This window comes from Dipteris shenzhenensis, chromosome 7 (assembly GCF_047967505.1).
Source record: "Dipteris shenzhenensis isolate YYH24624 ecotype China chromosome 7, Dip_SZ_1.0, whole genome shotgun sequence".
NCBI classification, from domain to species: domain Eukaryota; kingdom Viridiplantae; phylum Streptophyta; class Polypodiopsida; order Gleicheniales; family Dipteridaceae; genus Dipteris; species Dipteris shenzhenensis.
In genome coordinates this window covers 12,202,229-12,214,034 of record NC_141602.1, presented here as the reverse complement: position 1 = coordinate 12,214,034, position 11,806 = coordinate 12,202,229, and positions in this window count along the sequence as shown.

Below are 11,806 nucleotides of genomic sequence, written 5' to 3'. Positions count from 1 at the left end.
CTCTTGCAATGGGTAGTGATTTGGAACACCATTATACATGGTGTAGAGGTGGACATTCAAGGCTATAAAGATGCTTTGAATCTCTAAGCTTTGCTTCTCAATAGAATATAGGTCAAGAATGGTTATATAGTCTTGGGCATAGCTTTTAATGGAGCCATTTAAATTAATTTCATCATATTCAAAAATCATATAGATATATCTTCTGGACCTACCTTTATTTTGTAAAACCCCTTATAGACTTAGTCAAATGGAAGAATGTGAGGTAGGGAGACATCGAGTTTAGACCAATCCTTGATGCTCCTTGAGCACTAGGAACTCTTGGTGGGTGGCAAAGGATTTTTCATGTCCAACTCAAGCTCGATGGAGATAGTTGCTCAACTTGTGGTGGAGCTAAGTTGGAGTAAGATTATTCCTTGGATCTTTTCTATCATGGGATTAAATATCTTAGAAAAGGTCAAATTTTCAAGCAAGTAGCTCATCTTGGTCTTCAACAATTTTACTAGTACAGCAAAATGATGGTACTATGCACTTACACATAGATTACCAAACTTTTATAAAAATCATAACATGCACTTATGCATAGACCAAGCTTTAAATAAAATAACAATAAAAAATAAATATCCTATGTCTTGCATTGATGAGTTCTTTGATCAATTGCAAGGAGTTAAATATTTTACCAAATTTTCACTCTAGATATCACAAAGTTCAAATTACACAAGAAGATGTACACATTTTCATACCAAGCATGGTCATTATCAATTTAAAGTAATGCCATTTGGTTTAACTAATGCTCTAGCAATAACAATTAGAAACATTGTCTTAAGGTCATATTTAGAAGAAATTTCTACAGTGTTTCTTGATGATATCCTCATCTATAGTAAAACAAGAAAGAAGCATAAGGAATGTTTGAAAAAGTGCTATAATTGTATAGTTGATCATTGTACCTTTTGTAAAGAATCCAAGTGTGAATTCTTTGCAAAAGAACTATGGTGCTTAGGACATATCATATTCCAAGAATGGATTTGTATGGATCCTAAAAAGGTAAGGGCCATATTAGCATGGCCACATGTTACAAACTTAGAAGAATTACAAATTAGGTTCATTTAGATTTTACAGAAGATTCATCCAAGAATATGCTAAAATAGTTGTTTTGATGATGGATCGGCTTAAGGGGAAGGGAAGTACCTTCATCTTGGATGAACCTCAAAGAAAGAGTTTTGAAAAAATAAAAGTACCTATAGTTGTAGGTCCTATCTTCAAGGTAGTGGATCAGCTTAAGCAGTAGGGAAGGGAAATCAATATTTCAATGATGGATCATCTTAAGGGGAAGGGAAGCACCTCATCTTGAATAAACCATAATGGAAGAGCTCTAAAGAAATAAAAATAGCTATAGCTAGATGCCCTATCTTAAAGTTAGTGGATCAGTTTAAGGGGTAGGGAAGGGAAGTACCTTCCTCTAGGATGAACCTCAAAGTAAGACTCTTTGGAAACCTAAAAGTTTGCATCCTCTATCCTCCTCTAGTGTTGCCCTATTAACCAACATAGAATCTATCTAATTTAGCTAGGGATAGAGATCCATGAAAAGCCCCAATCCAAGAGAATTGTAAACTATCCTTATGAGAGAATTCATCCACCCAATATGCATCATGAAGTCAAACATGGAGTATGCATAAAGTGGTCGCACTCAACCTCTCTCTGTTTGCTGATAAGCCTCGCTCAATCTGGCCAATCTTGTCTTCATGGAACTTAAACATGTTGAAATCTCCTCCAATAATGCAAGTGTCAGCCTGAGGAAGAGACTCTCTGAAATGCTGTCAAAAGTGTCTCTAAGCCCTGGTGTGGTGGGAGCATACACGTTGAGACCACGCATATATGCATTCTCAACGTGAATAATAATATAAACTTTCTTGCTCTCCATGAGTGACTATTGAAGCCCATATGGCTAGTATCGCTATGAAGACTCCACCCCTAGTGCCACCAACCGTGCTCCAAATAAGCCTGATCTAACCTCGAAAGATAGACTTGCATCTATCAATCTTGTTTTTCAGTGTGATCAAAAAGTGGGAATTTGGATTGCCAAGGGTGAATTTAGGCAATCGTTGTATGGAGTAAATATATGTGAGTAAGTGACAGGACGATTTTGAGTGATGTGAGTGGTTGTTATGGTTTGGTATACCTCCATAGGATTTATGGTTGTTATGGTTTAGTATTTCTGCATTGGTTGTTTATTCTCATGATGATCCCATCCACCATAATGGATTACATATGATGATGCGCCGGTGAGAGAGTAGCCATTTTTATGCCCTGGGGTGCCAGCTCCCTTTAGTAAGAAAACCTATCAAAATCTTGAGTATGAGATGAATTTAACAATATGCCATGAGTAAAAATAATTCAAGCTAACATGGTTGTGTTCTACACAAAAAGAGCTTCAAATATGTCTTTACACCTTGAAATTTGGGTAACACATGAAAAAGTTACATTAATATGAAAGGAGATGGGTTTTCATATTTTATTGTATTTTTTTAGTTACCCCCCCATCCAAAAGACCCCCCCCCCTTGGGCCTCACATATTATGAAAAACATGTACAAATCTTAAAATCTTGCATATTTTTCAAGGTACATACCTTATATTTTGTGGGAAGGGGGATGTGAAATTTTCATATTTTTCCCTTGCATATTTGAAAATTTTAAAGGAAATTCATGGATATTATATATGGACCTTGTTTCCCCCATACCCTGGATTTTGGACGAGGGTAGTAACATATTACATATTGAGTTGGCGCCCCAGGTTTCATGCATGATATGGATCCATGCACAATCATGCATTGCACTTGCATCTCTTTCTTCTATATTTTCATGCATGAGAGAAAGCCATGCACGATCACTCATTGCAATTGCAATCAAATGAGAAATGCCATGCACATTTCTATTGAGACATTGATGTTCCTTTTGTTATGTTATGGATTATAAGCTCAACCAACCTTTTGTTGTAAGATTGTACATGAAATTTTTTGATTTGCACCAACTAGAAGCACAAAACATGCAAATTAGTCATCTAGACCAACTGTGTGTTGGGTTTGAGTAATGGTTTGATCAAGTTCAAGCTATCCAAATTCTATTTCTACAATATAAAGATGTGTTTTCTTGGAGCTACATTGATTTATAGGTAGTACCTCCAAGAATATGCCAACATTGGATTCTATTGATGCCGGATGCTAAGTTGGTGTGATAACAAAGATGCAAAATGAATCCAAATTATGTCAAGCAAGTGAAAGACAAGCTCATCCACTCGATCAAGGCAGGAAGGGCTAAGATTCATGTATGCAATTGATCAACTCAATTTTCTATTCTCAATCATGGTGGCTCTTAAGAAGAATGGAAATCTTTAAGTTAGTGTGGATTATATGAAGCTTAATGCTCAAATAGTGCTAGATCCCTTTTAGATTTCTTTCAATGATGGGATCCTTGATCAAGTTGTAGGCTTGATATTGCCCTACTACACCTTGGACTATCCATGGGCTTCTTCCAAAATCCAAGGTGTAGTAGGACACTTGGAGACCTTCCTTGCAAGGGATATTGTCTGAAATGCCAGGTCCAAGGTGCACTAGGAACTCAAAAACCTTCCTTGCCAAGGATAGCTTGCAATATGTTGATAGAAGCAAAAAAAGCCAATGGAAAAATACCTCTGGCAAGGGAAAAAGGATTGGCAAATGGGAGATGAGGTCAAGGGGAACTATGTGATGAAGAGCCTATTGGAAAGTTTGGAAGGCAAGGCAAAGTTTGGGAGGGATAAGGCTTAGACTCCAATAGTAGCATTACGTGGAATGTGGACTCATCAATGGAGTTGATCACTGTTGTTAACATGGGCTGGATAGCTACTTACTTGGACCCCATTACCTTTGTGTCTTTTGAGGTAGCCATCTTGGAACAAGTCATTTTGGTAGACATTACTAGCGTGTGGAACTTCGATGGGGCTACGAAGTAGACTGGGGGTTGCCTTTACTTGCTGAATCATCTTCATCATCTAGGCCATGTTGGCATGGCAACTTACTTGATTGCTCGTTAGGCATTGGGTGTGGCCTAATCAACTTTTCTATTTTTTCCAAGGTGCCCAAACCGTCCTAAATGCTATCATTTTCATAGTCTATCAAGCTCTTAGACATGAACCAAAAATATGGATGGATCTCCACATCCACTGTTTTATTAATCAAGTATCTCGACAAAGTGGAGTAACTTCCTTCTTGTTGAAAGAAGTCATCATAGTGCTCATTGCTAGAGAAAAGGACTCTTTGTTCCCAAAAGCAATAAAAACATGCTTTGATACCATTGTGGAGTAAGTAGCACATATCGATGGTTGATTAATAGACTATGATCAACAAAATTCTAACTCTCCATCAACTTATTTGCCATTGATAAGTCCCGTGCTTTCGGCCACAAAAGCTTTGTAGACTGATACAAGTGGTTGTGGTTGAGGAATGATTTCATCTTTGGGGCCGTGATGATGCTTTGGTGCTAGTGAACTGCACATCATCACCATGATCACACATAATGACTCCTTGTAATCAATTGACATGGCCTTTACTCATGCAGCTAGGGTCTAGCCACTATGACCATGCAAATCATTACTTTTAGGAAATTGCTTGTCTTCCATTAAAGATATTGGGCATTACCTGTCCTTGTAAATCAGCAAATTGCATGGTCCCATTTGCAAAGTTCTCATCGTGGACCGAACTCAATTCTGAGTAATTATTCAACATACTAGCAAATGAAAAAGATGCATGATGGTTTGTAACTTGTTCAAACCTAGATGCTCTATATATTTTGTATAATGGCTTCTATGTCTTGAATAATAGCTACGCCCTCAAGTAGCTAGAAGGAAGTTTTTGAGGAATCTCTTTTATTTTTTTCCTACATCATTCAATGTGTATTTGAATATGCTACTTCTTTTACCTTGAGTAGGAGGTCCCTTTCATTTATTCCTAAGGATCTTGTAACTCTGAATCATTCCACGTGTCATTTGGTATGTTATTTCTTTATTGAAAAGAACGAGGATGATGAACATGAAAGATGTAGCAATTCACCATCAGTGTGCGCTACTGTGCATTTATATTTGTAGGCATGGTGCTTTAATTCTTTCATTTGTGAAAACCCCAATCTATGTGAGGAGGTGATGTCAAGTCCAAGGTCTTTGTAGCTAATAACTTCATGGCCCAATTGCCTGCACCAAACCCATTGAAAATTTTTGAGAACTTGTTCGGCAAGTCGCCACAACCCCACCGCCACATTATGAAATTTTAGGACCCCCCCACATTCTGTTATATAAATATTATATATATATATATATATCTATCATTTTGTTGGTCTAGATGCTGTCAAAATCACTCCAAAAATCTTGCCAACCTCCCTCAAGACTTCCAACTCGCTTCTAGCTTCCTTAAATGTTGTCCACATGGAATATTTAACAATAGAATCTTATCACCAAAATTAATTGTTGCATCCAAGCATATCATTTTGGTGGCATAGGAGATGTGATGGTTATCTATCCCTCTAGGATGTCTAGCATGTGGGCAATGAGAGATCTTATAAATCCATCAAACATGGGAAGGTAACATTGTAGCGAGATTGCAATTTAGGTTCAAAAGGCATAAATCCTATTGAATGTAAATCCTTTGGGATGGGTGTTTGTAGGCTAGGGGTGCTCCACTGTATTGGTGTCATCATCCTAGGTTTGGAAACAATTGGTGAGTGTTAGTCGATATGCAAGGTAATAGTCAACTCAAGCAAGAACATCCCAAGGCATCATTGGTTCGAGAAGCTCATGATTCTAGACGTGCGACTACTCGATCGGCATTCCCTCATTGAGGCAACACAATCTTTCAGCCTACTCATAATATCTGGATCAATTGCAAGAAGGGGGGCATGTTAACCACCTAGGTTAACATTGTCACATTTTGTGCCTTCCCGTAACTCTTTTAACATTGTCACATTTTGTGCCTTCCCGTAACTCTTGTGAATATGCCCAATGCACTCATGAATTTTGTTAGAAGATGCCTTGTAGTTGTAGCAGCACAAGAGAAATGTAATACAAGGAATAAGATAAAAAAGGTAGAAAGAGGAGTGAGAACATAGGGTTGGCCCTCCCTTCAAAAGGTGACTTGTATAAAAGGCCAAAATTCAATCAATATAAAACTACATAATAAGGAAATATATAAGTACTATGAAAGGGGAGACTCATGAGAAGCACTAAATATTTCCAAGTCTACCGTGATTGAAGGATGCTCTAAATAAATGTCATATCTTGATGATAGTCATTGTCATTGTAATGATTCCCACGCCAAAAGAGTGGCTTTCTCCTACCTACATATATCTTGATACTGTAACAAAATAATCACAAGAACTCATTCTTATAAAATCAAAGTTGCTCTTGTTAGGACATTGAGTAGGATCCATCATCACCAAAAAAAGGACCACATTGGCAAATGGGTTAATCTTCATCCTAGACCACAAATTTGCCACATGCCCACATGTAAATGATGAGGTGGCCTAGCCTCTAGAGGTTTCCTTCTAGTTTTTTGGTCCAAATGTGGCCTATGAATCTGCTTTTCTTATGAAGGTGTCCTATGATATTTTAACCTATAGAGGTGACCTATGAAGGTGGCCTATAAAAGGAATGATTGAACATCAACTAACTTTGTTAACTTAATATGTTCCCTTAATGTATTCTACTATCTATTTACAATTCTAGAAGATTGTTGCATGCTAAGGACATCTATATCTAGCTCCTCCACATCATCTAAACTTGGGGATGAAGCAACATCCCCCTGTGGTTTTGGCTTTTTTGCATCCTCTGCTGCCCCACATCAATACCTCCTCCCAGACCTAAAGATGAATCTGTCTTTGTCCTCTTTTTACTCTCATTATTGAGGACTTCTTAGAACATGAATCTGTGGGTACTCTCTCAGGAAGAAATTAAGGGAGCAACTTTGGCAATAGATTAGCATTGGTCCTGACAGCCTCTTAGACATAATTTTTCAAAGAAGCATGCTTTATTTTATCCAAATCACATTTCACCTCACTGATTAAGGTCTTCTTGATAGCAAAGTCAACTTCCTTTGAAACTTTGGATGTAACAAACTCTACTTCATCTTCATTGTAGAAGTAAAGGATCTCATAAGACCACAATACTTGTAGTTTCTCTCATTAAGGGTGAAAATGGAACCTCCTAGCCAAAAATAATAACAAACTCTTGTCTACAAACTCCAAGAACCACCTATTCTTTGTGCATATGAGCCTTGAGAAAATTGTTCTATTGCCAAGAGCTTCTTCTTTGAAGCCACATTTGGGTCAATGAATCTCTTCTTTTGATCTCTAGAATGAAATACTTCCGACTTAGGTGGAGGATAATTGGCTTTGACCTAGCCTTCTTTATTGCCTTAGATAGACTTGGATCAGGAGAAGAGGTGAGAGGGTCACCTTCTTTTGCAGCTACTTAAACTTCACCTTTATTGGTCTACACATAGAAATTATAAGAGAAAATGACAATTGAATAAAAAACAATAGCTAAAAACCCAAAGAATAACTCAGGACAATGCAAATTAGGCTTTTTCATCAAATTCTTTAAGAAAAACATGTAAAAATTTAAAAAAAACACAAATTCTATATCAAAATTTTGATAAAAAGGACATTCAAAAAGTTAAAAAAACCACCAAAAAACATGCAAATTCACATAATTTAAAAGGTATTTTTATCCAGGAATAAAAATTTTGAACCTGAACTCCACAATCCGATCCTAAGGATTAGATTTGAGTGAGCATGCATACTAATCCGATCTCAAGGATCATATTAGAATTTTTCCTCAAGATAATCTAATGTGAAGGATCAAAATAGCCCACTTCCTCAAGCTAATCTGATCTAGAGGACCAGATTAGCCCACTTTCTCAAGCTAATCTGATATGATCCCTAGGATTGGATTAGCTTGCATCCCTTGGTTAATCTGATCCCTGGGATCAGATTCGCATGGAGATATGTTTTAATCTAATCCTCGGGATTGGATTAGCATGGAGATGCATGCTAATCCAATCCTGGGGATCAAATTAGACTACATCCTCATGCTAATCTAATCCTGCGGATTGAATTAGCAAGAGGATACAGGCCAATCTGATCCTCAGGATATTGGATTAGCATGCATCCTCATGCTATCTCAAGGATTGAATTAGCATGGAGATAGGAGGCTAATTTGATCCCCTTAGGGCCTGCACTCTAATCCGATTCTAAGGATTGAATTAGTCTTCATCTCCATGCTAATCCAATCCCTAGGTATGATTTGGTGTGTTTCCTGAAGCACAATCCAATCCCTGAGATTGGGTTGCTTGAGGCATACTTTTAAACAAAATTAAAAACAAAATTTTAATAGAATGCTTTTTTAAATTGTAATTTAATTTAAAATTAGAAAGCATCAAAAAAGAACATTTATATTCCTCTTACTTTTCAATGTTCTTTTCCATGCTGTTTGCTAGCCTAGATTTTGGAAGCTATCGGAGTTGAGAGGAGGGAGTTTTAGGTTCTAAGGATAGTGAAGAATTGGGATTAGGTTTAGGATTTCAATTTTATTGTCTAAAATAATCACATCAACATAAATTACGTTTTCAAGTCTAGGGATTAAATTTCCTAAATTAATATTCAAATTTTAAGTTTTCCAAATAGGGACTCAAAATTGCCTTTTCAATAATCTCAGCAATATAGGTTACTTTTTCATGTCCAAAATTCATTTTACTATCTACTTTTTTAAATATGAACCTATTTTTCTCTTAGTTTACTATGTTTTGGGTTCCTTTTTTAGGGTTTGGTGAGCATCTACATTTGGTACCCTAGACTTCTATATGGGCATTTCATTTTTGTGAAAAATTATCTTCGGGATGTCAGTCTGAGCCTCAACCTACGATCCTAGAACTGCATCTTCCTCTATGCCATCTCAGAGTTTGATCAACCCTGAAGGGCCTTCAATTTCTTCATATAACCTAAAAACAAGTTGTGGCAATGTGTCTTTCTCCTCGATTGAACATATTAGCAAATCTATCAAATCTTCTCATACGAGCCATAGTCTTTCATGAGGATTGAGCCTAAAGAAGTAGTGAATTAGTCTAGAAGCTGCTAGGATTGAGCCTAAAGAAGTAGCAAATTAGTCTAGAAGTTGCCAGGGTAGGTTTAATGTTCATTCTACTTTCACTCAAACTGGAAATGCACCACTATCACCTCAATCACAAATGTGCCTTCATCTTCAAGAGCTAGCATCTATTCCTTCCAAGAACCTGAGAAAGGGAAGGTTGCACATTGATAAAAGATTTACGAGTTATGGTGGGAGGAGAATGCAATTCTTGATACTTGAGGGCTAGTTGAGGGAAGCATGCACTACCAAGTGTTATGTTCAAAGTTTTTTAGGAAGAGTAAGTGTGAGAAAGTGCGAGCTGTATTTTGGTTTAAATCATAAGGAACAAGGTTATTACTTGAATGCAGAAATCACCTCTCTGAAGAATGATCAAGTAGAGTATCATTTGGGGTATATCAAAATATTTATATTAGCCTCTTTAAAAAGATTCATAACTTGGGGAACCCAAGGCTTGCATGCGTACATAAGAGAACAAGGTGTTTTAGGAATCCATGCCCTATTGGTCCTATTGGACATAGGGCCATATCATGGATGGAAAGCTACTTTTCTATGAATGCAAAAGTGATGCCCACAACAAGAAAACTATACTTGATGGATAATTACACAAGATTACACACTATACAAGGAGGAGATGTCTGAGGGAGATGAAAGGTTTGCTAGCTATAGTCATTTTAGTGGATTGTGGAAGAACTTTAATAATGCGAAGATCCCCAAGGAAGTAAGAATGTGAGTTTGCGGTATATGCACAAACCTCAAGACTAAAAGACAAAGGGAAACAACATCAAGCACATGAGATATCAAGCTTTTTACATGTACAGTTTGATTCTTGAAAAGGTTTTAATATATTTGGTAACTTTTTTGCATTTTCACATGTAGATCAAATCAATAGTGCTCCTAAGCACCATAGAGAGCAACAAGCCCAAGAATCAGAATAAATTTGGCAAAGCATAGAAGAAAGAGCTTGAAGAATCTAGATAATTATCTTGGGATTTTTATGGATAATATGGATCAAAAAAATACCTATTTGCCACACTTCATGAGAGTTTCAAAAGATGTGAAGGAAGACATTTGTGCAAATGCATCTTGTGGGGTGCCTCTTGTATCACAAAAAGCTCCAAGCGAGGTATTTTCAAGTATCCAAATTTCACAATGATTCAAATATATCAATCACAATAACTCATCACATTATCGTGTCGTGAGAAGGCCCCCTTCTAAGTGCACTGTATATCCAACTTGACAATACAACTACAAAAAACAAAAACTTGATATTTATGTGTATATGTGTATGCTTGTGAATAAGGGAGTTGTTGATAAGATCAAAGCTAGATTCCTCTTGGTTGGTCATACAGACAATCAACTAGATCAAACGTTTATAAATTCTCCAAGAAGCTTAGAAGAAATGATGCATTCACTTTTGTGGAGATGATGGATCTTGAAAGAATCTTATACTCCAAGGCTTGATGTTTATCGCTTGAAATAGATTTACGATCTTAGAAGGTTTATTCAAGGTGAAGCAAGTGAGGAATATTGTAGCACATGAGTTTTTAGCAATTCCAAGAAAGCCAAAAAAAGACATAATTATATGGTAAGCAATATGCCTCTTCTCTAGATTGGTTTCCCATGGATGGCTTACAATTTTTGTCCTTCATTCCAATCCATGAAATTTATACTTCAATGCAAGAGCCTTTAGAGAGTGATAGTGAGGTGAATAGGCATAAGCTCAAGGAAGGTATGTTGACTATGAAATGTGCATGTCTGAGAAGAGAAGCTTGATTGATAGTGAAGTGAAGAAGGCATAAGCTCAAGGAATGGATGTTGATGACTATGAAAGGTGCATGTCTGAGAAGAGAAGTTTGATTGAGAGCATACTCTAGAATTGCAGATAGTGGAGTGTGGCAGAATAGTTTCTTTGAAGACCAAGCCCTCATCCTTGATTGATTCAAGAGTAACACTACTACTTTTGTACAATGCTTTTGCATGGCCAACACTTCTTCTCATTTAGGATAGGCTACACAATCTCAAAGTGTATCAATTGAGGTAGAAGCTTTAATCAATGTACTTGCACAAGAGATGTACCCTGGTGCACACCAATCTCATCATAGATAAGAAGAGCTCACTCAAATGTAGGCAAGTTTCGTACAATATTTAAACGTTGGATCCATGATTGCAAGATCTAGATGTTGGATCCATGATTACAACTCTTGCTCAAGAGGACCCTCTAGGACATCCATTCTAGATTGCAAAAGTGGTAGAAATTTAAACTTTAATTTTTTTAGCTTTAGCCACCACAACCACACGGTTTCTAAGATTATATTCACTTTTAAGCCACCACCCATAGTAACACGTGGTATGTTTTGCTTCTTGATTTTGGCAGTAATAACTAGGACTACCTCATCCATGATTGGAGTATCAATTATGAGAATGGTAATGAGAAATCACACTACTAGTGGTGGCTTTTTCTTGGCTTTGAACTATTAAAGGAGGACTTCTTGGCAATAAGGAACAAGTTGCAACGACTCATCCATTGTACAGCTCACCTTCATCTCATAGAACATTTCTCATCCTTGGTCCATTTCAGAGCTTGGGCCATTAAACTAGATCAAGCTGGCACTAACTCATTCATGCTTTTCCCAACTCACT